General features: G+C 40.5%; 1 protein-coding gene across 1 annotated transcript in view; it reads right to left on the bottom strand.

Moving 5' to 3' along the window:
* The window catches only part of GRAMD3 (GRAM domain containing 3), a 44,823-nt gene that overhangs the window by 19,195 nt on the left and 11,876 nt on the right, over nucleotides 1-13,752 (bottom strand). The gene's annotated exons all lie outside the window — the stretch shown is intronic.

The raw sequence follows: 13,752 nt of genomic DNA, 5'->3' as shown, positions 1-13,752 counted from the left end.
ACTGCAGAGGGAAAAATAAATAAATAAATAAATAAAAAGAGAGATGGAAACGTGTATTGCAGGATTCATACCGATGTCAAACGCCACTGCAACATGTTGACAATACAGCACATATTAAAAAACAAAATTATGATGTATCTTTTATATTAAGGTCCTGAAAAGTCTTCATCTACTGACTTGACAGTATTATACATCTGAACAGATTTCTGAGCTCCAGTACTGGAATTTCAGCAACGAAGAAAGGAAAATTGAAATACTGCCACAGATATTTCAGTGCTTACAAAATTTGTAGCTCTAGCTTCTGTTCCAAAGAGAATGTCTCATTTAGGAAAAATGCATTCCATGTTCAGTACTCAGACCCGATGACTAATGGAAATTAATTTGATTGGCAAGTTGGGAGAAAAACATCCTGCATGACAGTATCTAGCGCTTAGCAGATTATTTCTGGCCCAATGTTGCAAGAGGAACCTGGGTCCTATTTTGCCTGTCACTTACTTCTTCTGTGAGAGTCCACCTGCAGGATTTTCACAATAAAGGGTCCTCGCAAAGTATCAAAAGTGCTGGTTTTATTTTACAAAAGCAGCACTGCCACCACAGTGCATTGCCCCTTCACAGCACATGCCACTGCCTCAGAAATGTATGTAAAGGAATCAGAGTCTGAGGTCTAAGAGATGTGCCATCAGAGCCTTTCCCTGGCTTCCCTTTTCATAATTTTGTAATAAAATGTTAAATCAGAAAATTTAGAGAAAAAAAGGTGTCATTAACAGCAGGGTCTGAAGAATGACAATACTTTAAAATATGACATGACAAATATATACACACACCCTCCTTTGGAAGACTAAAGCCTCAGAAAGACTACAGGAAGCTCTCGGCATTAAAGAAGAAAGCCAGACTATGTTGCCCATTAATTTAATGACTGGCCTGAATGATGCCATTTACAGAAGCTTTCCATTATAACGTTTAATTTCTGCAATTTTACAGCAACAACACAGCCACTGCCATCATGCGAGGGTGTCTTGACAATAAAGTTTCTTTTCCTACTAAGACAGAAGTTTTGCTGACAGAGGTTCCCAGACTAATTTAACCTCCATTTTCTTTTAGGAAGGGCATAAAAAGATCCATTGCTTTGATTACACTTTGGTGAGTAAGATCAGAAGATACACTCACAACATCTTAATTGAAATCTAATGAGGCGGTATCCTACCTTGCAGCTAAACTAGAGCTTATGTCACAGGACAAAAGCCATGGAGTTCTGCCTTACTGGTGCTGGGACTTGTTGTCAAGGGGTCTTACGTTTATATACAGCAACTATTCCCGTATCTAATCCTTCCTCAACCCTTAGCACTCCCCACCACAGGGGCACTGAATTGACACTTCCTAAGTCACGCTTTGTGTATCCTTGAAAGGGTTACAGCACTAAAGTCAATAAGGAAAAAACCAATTGTTTCCCCATTGCTTCACTCTTGGATCTGCCCTGCCTGACCACAAGGCACCAGCTTTTATTTTCGGCTAACATGAACTAAAATTAAATGGGCAATTCAAGAATTTTAAGCAGAACCCAACCTTTTGCCTAAAAAACCCAAATAAGCAGTTTTATGCTGAGATTTTAAGTAGAGAGAACTGCCAACCCAAGGTGCTCCCCGCAAGCATACGGGAGCTTCTGTTCCAAAAGTCTGCAAATCCTGCAAATGTCTTAGTCACAGTCTTGCTATCTGTAACGTTTCTGTTCCTCAAATTCTTGGGCTTCAAGGGAGGCCAGAGAATACCAGAAACGAGTGCGATGAGGAACAGGGTGAGGCAAAATTGTCAGGTTCAATCACACCTGCATTTCAAAAGAGCTGCACAGCATGGAAACTCCCAAGTGAATAAGGCTACATGACACAGCAGTATTTTTAAGATGTAGTTGCTTGAGCCTGGAGCCTGACTGGTGTCCATCATTGCCTTGGGCAGCCTTCTATTCTTACACTGCAATGCTATCAACTGATCAAAGCGGCCTGTATCACACCCACACTTCCATACTACAAATTTGTTTCAAAAATACCTATAACACAGGTTTTAGTGTTCACTCACACCTGCCAGCATGGTTAGATGTTTTGTTGCTCTTAAATGCTTTATTTACTTACCGCTCATATTCCCTTTTCCTTCACACATAAATTAATCCCTACTTTGCAGTTAAACCTATGAGCCTGTTCCATCCTGTCTGTCTTCCCTATTAACCACTACTATTCCTGAACCTCTACTGTCTGAACTCATCCCCTCTAGCTGCTTTCAGATGGCAGAGAGCTAGGGCATCTCAACACGCTAACCCTGCTGACTGATGTGTGTGGAAATGCTGAGCTATCTCATGCCAGCCTGGTCACCTCTCCAGGATCATCTTCGGCAGCTGAGAAAAGGGAGAATGTACCCAAACACAGCAAGAGTTTCCCCCACAATATCTCAGGCGTGAGGAGACTCACCCGTGTAACACATGCCACTGACAGTAGCAATTGGGTGTATTCCTACTAGCTGATATGGTCTTGCTATGTCTATCTTTTACCCTACCTCCCATATGCCCCCTTCACATAATGAATAACTACATAAGGATTTGTCCTTACACTTCTGGTAACTATAGCTACACACAGCAGTGAAGTTCCTAGTAGGTGTCTTTAAAGCATCAGAAGAATCTTAGCTGACCTTCTGGAGAAGGAAAGATCACAGGTATAACTTAAAAACAGTACAATATTGTTCATCAAGTCACAAGCAAATTAAAGCACTCCTTACATTTTCATGTGTGAGCCAGGATTCATAAATGCTTTGCAAAAAGAGCACAAAAGCCAGCAACCCATGAAAAGAAATTGGATCAAGTGCACTTAAGAAACAAAGTGATACTCGCTACAACTGTTAGCAATAGTTGCATATAAGTGAACTGTATCTGCAAATATCAGGGCAAAGCATGTAAACTTTGTGACATCAGGACTTTGTTGATAAGAAAATAAACATTTTTCAAATTGAACATATATTGTGTATTTGGTACTACTACCAAGCCTATTTAAAATAACAGCTAAAAGAAAGGAAGAAAAAAGTTGTCTCTAGTTTCCAAATAAAGAACAGCAGTCATAGGGAGTATTTTCAAAGCCAAGGCTTGCGCTTACTGTGGGATCATACCTTGTATCTAAGCAAGTTAAAATAAACATTAGTTGCAAGCACTCTAACTCAACTTTTTGCAAGAAATGTTTTTTTTTTCCTTTTTAAAATATATACCAATAACTGAATTGAGTAATTCAAGATTAAATCACAGAATAGGGAAAGTGCTATGAAATACATTAACCAAGGCCATGGACTAAGTTTCATTCTAATGAAGTGTTCAGAAGTACATTATTCGTCAATGTATTTTAAAAGTCAGAGGAACTTCATCTCTTCCAATTTGAATGGTTTCTGTGAAACAAAAACTTTCTGACAGACAGGTGTGTCAAGTTCCTCGTACTGCAGAAAGTTTTTCTGAACTTCAAAAGGTTTTCTTGTTTGGTGCTAATCTTCTCTGGGACGTGAAAAATTCAGACTTCCTGTGAAAATTATGCTGTGTCACATTAATGGGGATTTTTCAAGAGGAAAAAAATTAAGGACAGTCATCTAAAATACAAACTTCTTCCCTGTTCCTTTCAAAACTAGTTTCAGTAAGAAGCACTGAACAGAAATAATGTGAGAGATGTGCTAATAGGCCACAGTTTGGAAAGTGAGCCTTAAAGAACAACCATTGTCTTTCACAACTCCGATATAGTCTTACCAGACATGAACACTTCTCAGGTATACGTAAGAGAGATCAAAAACTCCAGAACTGTACAGTGGTTACCGTCCTTAATTCCCCACAACCACACAAACCTTTCTACAAAGCTTCCTCCCATCTGCCCCAAAGGACACCCACGCTACTTGGTCCGCATGATAACATGTCTAAAAAGTTCAGAAGCCACAATAAGTTACGACAAACCACTCCCCCAGTCCACAAACTCCAGATCAGTTACGCAGGAGGAAAAAGGCGTTTTGAATAACCAGATGTTAGCTACAGCTTCAATTGTTTGCAAAACTGCAGCCAAACCAGTATTTCCCTAGGGTTTAACGTGAGTCAGAGAAAGGAATCAAAGTAGTGCGAAAGGCCCAAATACTAAGAGATAGTGTTACTTAAGCTATTCTTACTCCCAGACATGAGTCTATTCCAATAAAGGAACTGGTTATTCTTTCAGAAACTAAAAGCCAAAGGGAGAGGCTCAAAACCGAATCAAGATGATGGACTCTGCCATGCTTAAAAGCAGAGGAGACGGAGCAGGATTAAGAGATTTATCTAGGCAGTGTTCAGGAGACATACCGGCAACATGCTCCAAGCAGAGATGACTGCAAGGGGGTAAGATGAAATGTGCTACTACTTGAAAGGACACCCTGCTAAGCATGCTGCAGGCCAGAGGCCTCCTCCTTAGCACAGACTTTCCTTCAGCTATGACACCCTGAAGGAGCAAACATCTCAACCTTCCTTTTGCTAGGCCTAAAGTCTTAAGTCTTAAATCTTCTCTCAGAAGGTATGTCCCATCCTTCTACTAAACATCTTTTCTAAGCCACACCAGTCTGAACAAACCTTTTTTGGATGTGTAATCAGAATCCGGAGTACTTATCTGATGAGCTTGCTTTCATACCTTACACAGTTGAATTATTTCACCCCTGGACTGAAGAAAATACCTTTTCCATTGTAAACCCTCCTGCTGTCCTCTTCATAGCAGATTAGAGTGGTCTCTGTACTGGATAAACTAACAACAGTGCTCAAGTCGAGGATTTAGATGTTGTCTGTTTCCACAAAGTCGGGTCACTCAGAGACAAAATGCCTCCAGTAGCTCTACAGCCATGCTCCAGTGTTACGTGGCGCACAGCACTGTTTATGGGAGAAAATAAATCTCCTAAAAAACATGCCTCAGAATAATGCTATGACCAAGTATGACTTTTACTGTGCAAATGGAAAGCCGAATATTGACTACCATTGAGACTCCAAAACTATCAAAACAGGCAGAAAATGAGCTACAGCAACCCTCATCACAAAGGAGCAGAGAGCTGCTTAACAGCTGCTATAATAGATGTTAAGGATAGCCATAATGTATGCATTTGGTATTTGTATAATTCCATATACTTAGTACACAGCCTATACTTAAGGCTGAAAAGTGAATGAAGTAAAGCAGCTGATTCTGAAGTACGGCATTTCTTATGTATTTTGTATGACAGATAAACAGCTAGCAGATGAAGAGCTGCAAAGCATTAATGAAGGAGCAGAGATGTGAAACCCTGTGTGAGGGAAAGGGTCAGTTTGTTAATATGAATAGGTATGAACCAGACTGAGATTTAACTACTTCAGGGTGTTCAAGGAGCAGGCTAATTCTCTTCTCATGAGATCACAGTCAAACACGGCATAATGGAGGCAAAGTTATACAGCTGCACATTAATTGAATATCATATGCATATGGATGGGCACACATGCATATATACCACGTGTTTATGCATTTCTAGGATGAAACAGGTCTGCAGGCACAGGTAGAATCTCGATGTCAGCTAGCACTGAAAGAGGAAACAACCCAATTGCTAAAGACTTTTTTTTTATTGTGAATCTTATTTTATATATCAAGGTAATTAATTTCAGAAGTATTTACTGTGTTCTATTTCACAGCTATCTCTTGGAACACAAAACTACTCATATGGGAATAATAAAGATATAGCAACACGGACATACAAAACTACTCACATATGATGTGAGTGATGAATGAAAAGGATGAATGAAATTTTTGAGTTAATACTGAACAGAAACCCCTCCAACACTGTTAAGGACAGAGGAAGTCAGTTTTTTTCTTCAACTGAATAGACGTTTCACTTAATAACCAGATCAAGTTTCACACTACCTTACCACTTGGACACCAGCAAGATTACTGTGACACCACAGACGTCATCAGCAAGTATGTAAATTCTCTGCTTTAAATACCATCTATTATTAACTGGCTGTATTCCCTGTCTAATCAAAACCAGACTGCTATCAAGTTCCATAGAAAAAAAAAACAAACCCACAGAAGAATTCCCTGTGCTCTGAAACATGAGACACTATAACAAGATATTGTATTAAGTTAACACTAGAACAGGAACATAAGCCACTTAGCTCTCGTCTTTTCAAGAGTTTCCGTTTCAGATATCCACTTCAAAAAGCAAAAGCCCTCTTGTATGTATCTTCACTCAACCCCACAAGATTCCCATGATGCAGTTTTCATGGAGTCTCAGCAGGGTGACCAACAACTATTTATCTGAACATAGGCATGGCCAAATCCAGCACACGACACAAATCTTCTTGACAGACACATTTCTGAAAAAAATGTGAAGCAGAAGACCTTTGGGGAGACACTCATTCACATCTACTTTGGACTGCAGCATGTGTTCTTTTCATACTCCAACTCACTGGCAGCCTTTAGGGGGAAAGGTTTTCCTATCTCCTAGTTCTAGCCTACCTTATCTTGTAACCCAGAACAAGACAAAAAACAGGATCACAAATCCTACTGAAGAGGAAGTGTGCAGCCTTATATCAGATCACATTTTTATCTTTAACTTCCAGAGGTAACAGGAAAAAGGAAAAAGAAAGAAGAATTCCTGATCTGACTTGTTCAGGGTGCAGAGAAGAGGGCAAAGGCACTGAAGTGTCAGGTCTACCAATTGTTCTATACCAAATTCAATAAAAAAGATAAATACTGCATCTAGACACAATCCATGTGTTCAGTATGACCTCACAAGCATCTATCAATTAGATCTGCTCCGTAACTCAGGCAGAAACAACACAAATCTCTCTGGAACAACACAAGCATCTTTACAAACGAGGCCTGATCACCAGAGCATAAGCATAAAGGTTTGGCCTCATTACCTGAAGCTACATCTCCGTTTTTTGGAGGAAGAATTCCAGAGCAACACGCCTCCACATGATAAAAGACTTGGTTGCCAGTTTTCCAGCATTAATTGTGTTTTTGAAAAAAAACGAGTAGTTACATCAGACTGAATTAGGATTAAAAGAAAAAAAAAAAGCAGACACCAGCAATTATATTAACAACTGCTATTAAGAATGTAGAACAGTTAGAGATGATAGCAGAGGTTTGGGAGCAGTCCTACCAACACCTTTATTCCTTTCTCTGCTGCTTAAGAAAAAAAAAAAGTTAAAAAATGAAGCTGCCACTAATCACTTGATCAGAAGCTTCTGTTTTATGGCACTTTTAGAAATAATGACTCAATATGCTGCATAGAAATAATGACCCAATATGCTGCACATGAAGTGTTTTAATCAATGTATGGGGGAAAAAAATAGTTTTGGTTCTTCAGACAGGATATACACAAAGAGAAAGATGGTTGGGTTTGATCATGCAGCAGTTTCTTTGAGAGCTGGCATTGCCAAGAGGTAATCCACAATCATTAACGAGATTTCTCTGTTTAAAAGGCAACACTAATTGAGCAGAGAAAATTTAAAGTAGGTGTTTCAAGGGATGCCTCAGTACAATGTTTTTTGTAGGCTCCCCAGCAAGAACAGGCCTAATGCAAAACATTAACTGAGATGAAAATGAGCATCTAGTTGTGTCCATCTACCCTGTTGCATCACACCTTCCACCAAGGATAGAAGCAGATCAAAGTAAAATCACTGTTGGAGGCTCACTGTTCACCAAGGGTCTGGCAATGCTGAATTTCTATCTTTGCAACCTACCATTTTTCTTACAGACCCATCTGTGTGTTCATGGAAAAGACCAGAATAATGTAGATAATCTAATACAAAAGCTATTATTTCACAGTAGGAAAAATTAGCTTCCAACAATGGGTCTAACCAACACTAATCACAACAGTACTTTGATTGCGACACTGCATATAAGGAATCATTTTCCTTCCAAAGTCTTGGAAAAAGATAATCTTATTACAATCAGATATGACACGTGGTGGCCAGATCCCTGCTAGGGCCAGCTTGACTTTTTATTTTTTCTTATTTTCTGTGTCACCAGGACACTGAGGCTGAGTGCTCTGTAAGCCTCCTTCTTCAGTATGAGCCTTTCCACTGTCCACACGCTGTCCTCCATGGCAACACCCACTCTCTCTTATGCTGGCCATAGCATATTTACAGGTATTGTAAAATTTCACAAAACCAAATGGGCATATATATAATTTTGTTATTTACTGGATTTTTGTACTGTAACATTCCTTCTTGTCCAGAAAAAGGCTGAACAAACCTAAATGGCTCTTCTTGAACTAGTGTAGCATAAATGGTAGCTGCAAAATTACCATCAACAGTCTTTCACCTAGGTGGTCTATCTTTCATAAACAGCCTAAACTAAGATTCACAGAGGGCTAAACCACTGAAGCACGTACAGGAATGGATCTTTGTAGAGGACATGCCTAGGTATGGTTGCTTTTTGAGGGGATGTCAGGAACTGTTGTTTCATACTAAGGTAACTGAAGGCTTCCCCGATCTATCCACAGAGGAGGAAGGCTTCAGTCTGCCTCTACATCCTCTACCCCGCTGAGTTTCTCTGCTGCCTATCTGCAACCTGCACGTTATTTCCTGCCACTATTTCTGGAAGCTTATTAACCTCCCTCACCTTAGTGTGCCTTTTTTCAAGGACGGAAGCAGAAGCCAGTCAGTGCCAGGCAGAAGTTTAGTTAAAGGAAGTGAATACTTCAGTACTGCACTGAAGCTCAGTTACCAGGAAACTGAGAAGCGGCAACTTGTGTTCTCCTTGTACGTACCCTACAATCCCTGGTTCTCCCTTTTATTCAGGCGTCCCACCTCCCAGTACTTAATTCCATTACTGTAACAATCACCCCAGCATGAGAAGCACACTATGCCATTTTACAAAAAGGAGACAAAGGCCGTATGCAGTGGGCTGGCAGGGAGCAGTTGCCCATGGCCTCCTCGAAGCTCCCACTGACCCTTGCATTATGGAAAAATGGATGTTTTAAATATTTGTTTACAGCTTTCTGGCAGGAAAACATAATCTCTCTGAAATTTTGGGTAGCTCAGAGATCTTCTAAATAAAGCAAGAAGTTTCTTTTCAAGGAAAAGTGGAGAAACAGGGAAAGACAACTTGTCCTGATATATTCCTATTGTCTGCAGAGAAAGCATTTGCTCTGTGACAACAATATTTGAAGGGACTTTTGCTGATCAGCCTAGCTCGATCCAGACAGCTACCCATGAATTTTGGTTAAAATAAGTACAACAAAAGAAGTCTGTAAAGATTGCTAGACCAAACACAAGAATCTTTTTGGCATAACAGTAACACAAGTCTAAAAAAGTTAACTGGAAAGGACATATATGGACTTAGCAACAGCTATGCACAGAGCATGAAGATCGTTAGTCCCAGCAGTATCATTAGATAAGCACATAATTTCTAACCACATGACTGCAACATTTATGGAGATGGTGGTAAGAAGACAATACTCTGATACTATGTTTATGCATCACCTGTCAAATACCAGCAAGAAATCCTGCTGCCCAAAGCTTATCTGTAGTATTATGTTGCCTAACAAGCATTTCTCACAGACTGCATATAACCAGTAAAGGCAGCACATTTGGGAGTATTTCAGGTTAGCCAATGGGGCGCTTTGGTACAAAGAAAAGGCTGTTCAGATTCATGGTATGCATTTACATACGGCACAATTATTTTTAAAAAGCTGCTTTTAAAACTTAAGCATGTATATACAGTGAACAAAGTAAGAATGACAGGAAAAAAAGATAAAAATAGGAGCAATTAAAAAACATCATCATGAACAAATGGAGGTCATCCAGATGTGAAACCTCTTTTCTGTCACGTCTCAAATTTAAATGTTTCACTTTGCAAGCCTATCCTTCTTTTCAGATCATGCATTACAACTTTCACCATAAAAACAGGAAAGAACTATCAGGGAAGAATTAAAAAATATGATACTTAATATGTGTTAATATATTATATATACTAAAAGTACAGAACATGAATAATGTAGGCACATACCTACGTCTTTTTCCCTTCACAAAAAACCAATAGAAATTTGGCTGCTGAAAAGGAGTTAACCTGGATCAAAGCTGAAATAAAACTTTGAATCAGTAATAAATAACCTCCCCTTTCTTCCCTGCATTTTGTATTTCTCTCAAGTAAGAAAGTTCAGGGAAAAAAGTTAGTGAGTTGTGATTATGCACAGGTCACTCAATTGCATTTTAACTTATCAACTGATAAACGGTTATTAGGAAAAATCTGTTATGGCAGCATAACACGTCAGACAAACAAACCATGAAAATTACATTCTTTCTTTTCCCAGAAGTATGTAATTTGCCTGGAAGCATTTTCCTCTGCTTTCAGTAGCGTATTTTCCCCAGTATCCGCAATGTATTTTTGCTCAAAAAAAAAAATCTAAAACTTTCCATATCTTTCAGAGTCTTAAGTCCCAGCCTCCTAATTTCTTTAAGTCACATGCAGTAACTGGACATTACCTTATGCTGTTAAATATAAGGCGACAGAATGTGCCACTTAGTGTTAGCGGTATCTTACCATATGGTAACTCAGCACAGTGCCCTAATATAGACAGATTTAATGGTACTAGGCCAAATATTACCTGTGGAAACCAGAAAATGCTATATTGACTGCAACAGAAGCAAGTGTCTGTGAAAGTAGAAGGATGCCGACATGGAATATGAACTGCTTGTTATTAGACCTCTGCCATTTCTCCTTGATGTATCACACAGTTTTCAACAATACAGCTGTTCCACCAGCTGTCCCTGTAGTGGGGCTGACAGCTTCTGAGGCAGGTCCAGCGCCACCACAAACATAACACGCCCCACTTTCAAGTCAGAAAATTAAATATCCTCTAAATACAATGCAAGGGTTAATTCCTTTTTGGTCTGAGGCTGCATCAGGATGTAATGGTCACGGAACACCACTCGGAAGGTTTCTTCTGTACAGGAACTTTTGATTTGCTTAGGAGGAACTCCACATAATGACAAACTTTTGGCACATCACTATTTTGGGTCTGCGTAACAACAGCGCCCATCTTCCAGAGTGTTATCTCTGGGGTTGTACAACCCACAGAGGTATACTGCAAACTTTGCAAAGATATAACTATTGCTAAACATGCCAAAGAAGCCCATTTTCTAAGTCAGTATGAATGTACTTAACTGTTTCTGTATAAAGTTTCCTGAATCACTGGCAGGTAAACATAATCTTCTCAAATCTTAATCTTGAAATAATTAAAAACAACCCAATCCAACAAAAAAAACCCCAAAAAACAAAAACCAAAAAACTTTGACAGTGTCAATCCTTCAGAAGCACCTATCCCCCAGTGACACCTTTAAGGTAGCAGCAGAAGCATATTGAGCTATAAAGTCCATCTCTAAATTGAACAACATTTTAAGCATACCTCCAGGAAGTACAGATTACATAAATCTCTCTCCCCTGAGCTTTGGAACACACTAAAAGATTCCCTGAGCCTCTATAACTCTGGTAGGATTTTTTCCAACAGAGGTCAGCATGAGCTCTGTTGGTTGCATATTGTTCCGTGGAAGTATATGAAGCGAATGAAACTCCACCACAACCACACACACTTATTTACAAAATTTTCTAAAAACAAATCTTCAGCGATTGAACTTTTAACGAGTTCACTTCTAACTGAATCAAAACTAAGATTCTCCTCTTGTTCTTCAGCTGAACAATCCCCCCTGTAGCTTCACGTTAGTCAAACCAAAGTGACTTAGTTTCTGAGGTTAACTCACAGTCAAATGAACATGACCGTTTCTCAGAAGGATCCAGCTACCAGTTAAATGGGACTGCAAATAAATTCCAACTTTGTTTCCAGCCAGCAAATGCTTAAACAATTTTCTACTTTAAGAGAAAGCATTTCAACTTTTTTGCCTACCCCAGTCTTTTCACCCTCCTGCTGCCCAGGCTAGTATTGCTGGACACTGTAGCTTGCAGCGTAACACACTGCCTAGCTTTCCCCTGCATGACACCCATCTTCTACTGAACAACAAAAATTGACAGCTAAAAGAAGGAGAGTCATAGTGAGTGAGACTTCTCCTTTACCACACTGGTTAAGACTGACCTCACTTCTACAACTGTAGCTGATTCAGCACTGAAAGATTAAACACCTGGGGACAAAATAGAGGGTCAGTTAGCTGGCACACGTGCAATGTCTCTGACATCAAGCTTTCTACATGCCATCTTAGATTCCTAGTCCTGTTCTCAAGAGAAAAATCAGATATAGACCTTGCATACCTGAAGAACTTCATGAAGTTCACTGGCATAATTCTGTGTAGGGGATCGTGACCCAAGGCTTGAAGTCAGAAGGCTCTAGAGAAGGTCAGGGAATTATGTCTCGTTTATAATGTGAAGTCACTGATGTGACTACACCATACAGGATAAAGGACACTCAGAATACACTTTGATTCCAAGTGCTCTCTAACAAGCAAGTTATTTCTGGCAACAGATTTCACTGAGATACATACTTTGGGAATACACCCGCCTAGAGACCAGGGATACAACAGTTGGGGGGGAAAAAAAAAAACCCAAAAACAAAAAAAAAACCCCACAGACCTTCTCAGAGTTTCTTTCCAGAGAAAGAGCTAGTTGCTGGTAACTTGTTCTCCTTTCTCCTGGAGGCTGTTTAAGATTAAATCTTTGTGAAGAAAAGTTCTCTGAAGATGGGAATCATCCCAGATTAGGAGAAAGTCAAAAGAAAAAAAAAAGTGAGGAGAAAGCCCCAGATTTTTTAGTTTCTTCTTTCATGGATGCTTAACTTCTCAAACAGCATCCTTGGGACTGCCAAGTCCCACGTGAATTGGGAGCCTGGTATGAAATCAGACAGCTGCTTGATTCCCACAAGGTTTTCACGTGACGGTCAGTACCATGGCATACAAGAACCTAAACAACTTCAGACCTCCACAGGAAGCCAAAGACCAATGCAGGAGATGCAGCCTTTAACCCCTGATATCCCCAGCCACCATCAGAGGCTAGGAAGCTCAGCGGCCTCGGGGGAGTGCAGGGAGTCCTCCTGCCCGTGGAAGGGGAAGCCCTCTGACTTCCCTACCTTCCATCAGTTAGCCTAAGCAGCTTTTACCAGCCAGCAAGGCCTCCGCTTCCTCCCAAAGAATATTAAGTATTTTTGATCTCTTCACCTGCTCAATTTTTACATACCTCTCAGGTTAAAAAGCAGAAGGAGGCCTGGTATGGGTACGGCTGCGCTGGGTGAGGAGTGCAGCGGGGAACCACGCCAAGGCAGATGAGTGCCCACTGCTTTGCCGGGGTGCCTGGTCCTGTCTCTGTCTGGGACAGAAGTCAGACTGAACTCCCATTTTACTGCATCTTGCCTGTATCAAAGTTTCTGAACTTTCAACAAAGTTCTGGGTTTTCCTGGCACCCAGAGGAGAGGATCACAGCTTCCCACTGGAACCCATGCACGTTACTGTAAGTGATAAAGCACAGCTGCTGGATTTCTGTGCCACGACAGAGAATGATTTCCATGCTGTTGCATGAAATCACTAGAAGCAATATTTACATGCCTTGCTCCTAAAAGTACGACATCAGAGTTTAACGCTGTGCTCGCGGTCGCCTCCTGGAGAGCGCAGACCTCGGCTGAGCGGAGGTGTTCGTGCTGCATTTAAGCCTGGACGCGGAGACCCCTTGGCGACTGTTCCCTATGAACTTCAAACCAAAGCCGACGCCCAGAACAGCGAAGCCCCCACCGCGCCGCCGAGTCCAACGCCCGCCGCCC

Source organism: Aptenodytes forsteri, unplaced genomic scaffold, assembly GCF_000699145.1.
Source record: "Aptenodytes forsteri isolate BGI_AS27 unplaced genomic scaffold, ASM69914v1 Scaffold69, whole genome shotgun sequence".
NCBI classification, from domain to species: domain Eukaryota; kingdom Metazoa; phylum Chordata; class Aves; order Sphenisciformes; family Spheniscidae; genus Aptenodytes; species Aptenodytes forsteri.
This window is presented reverse-complemented; position numbering and strand designations above follow the sequence as displayed.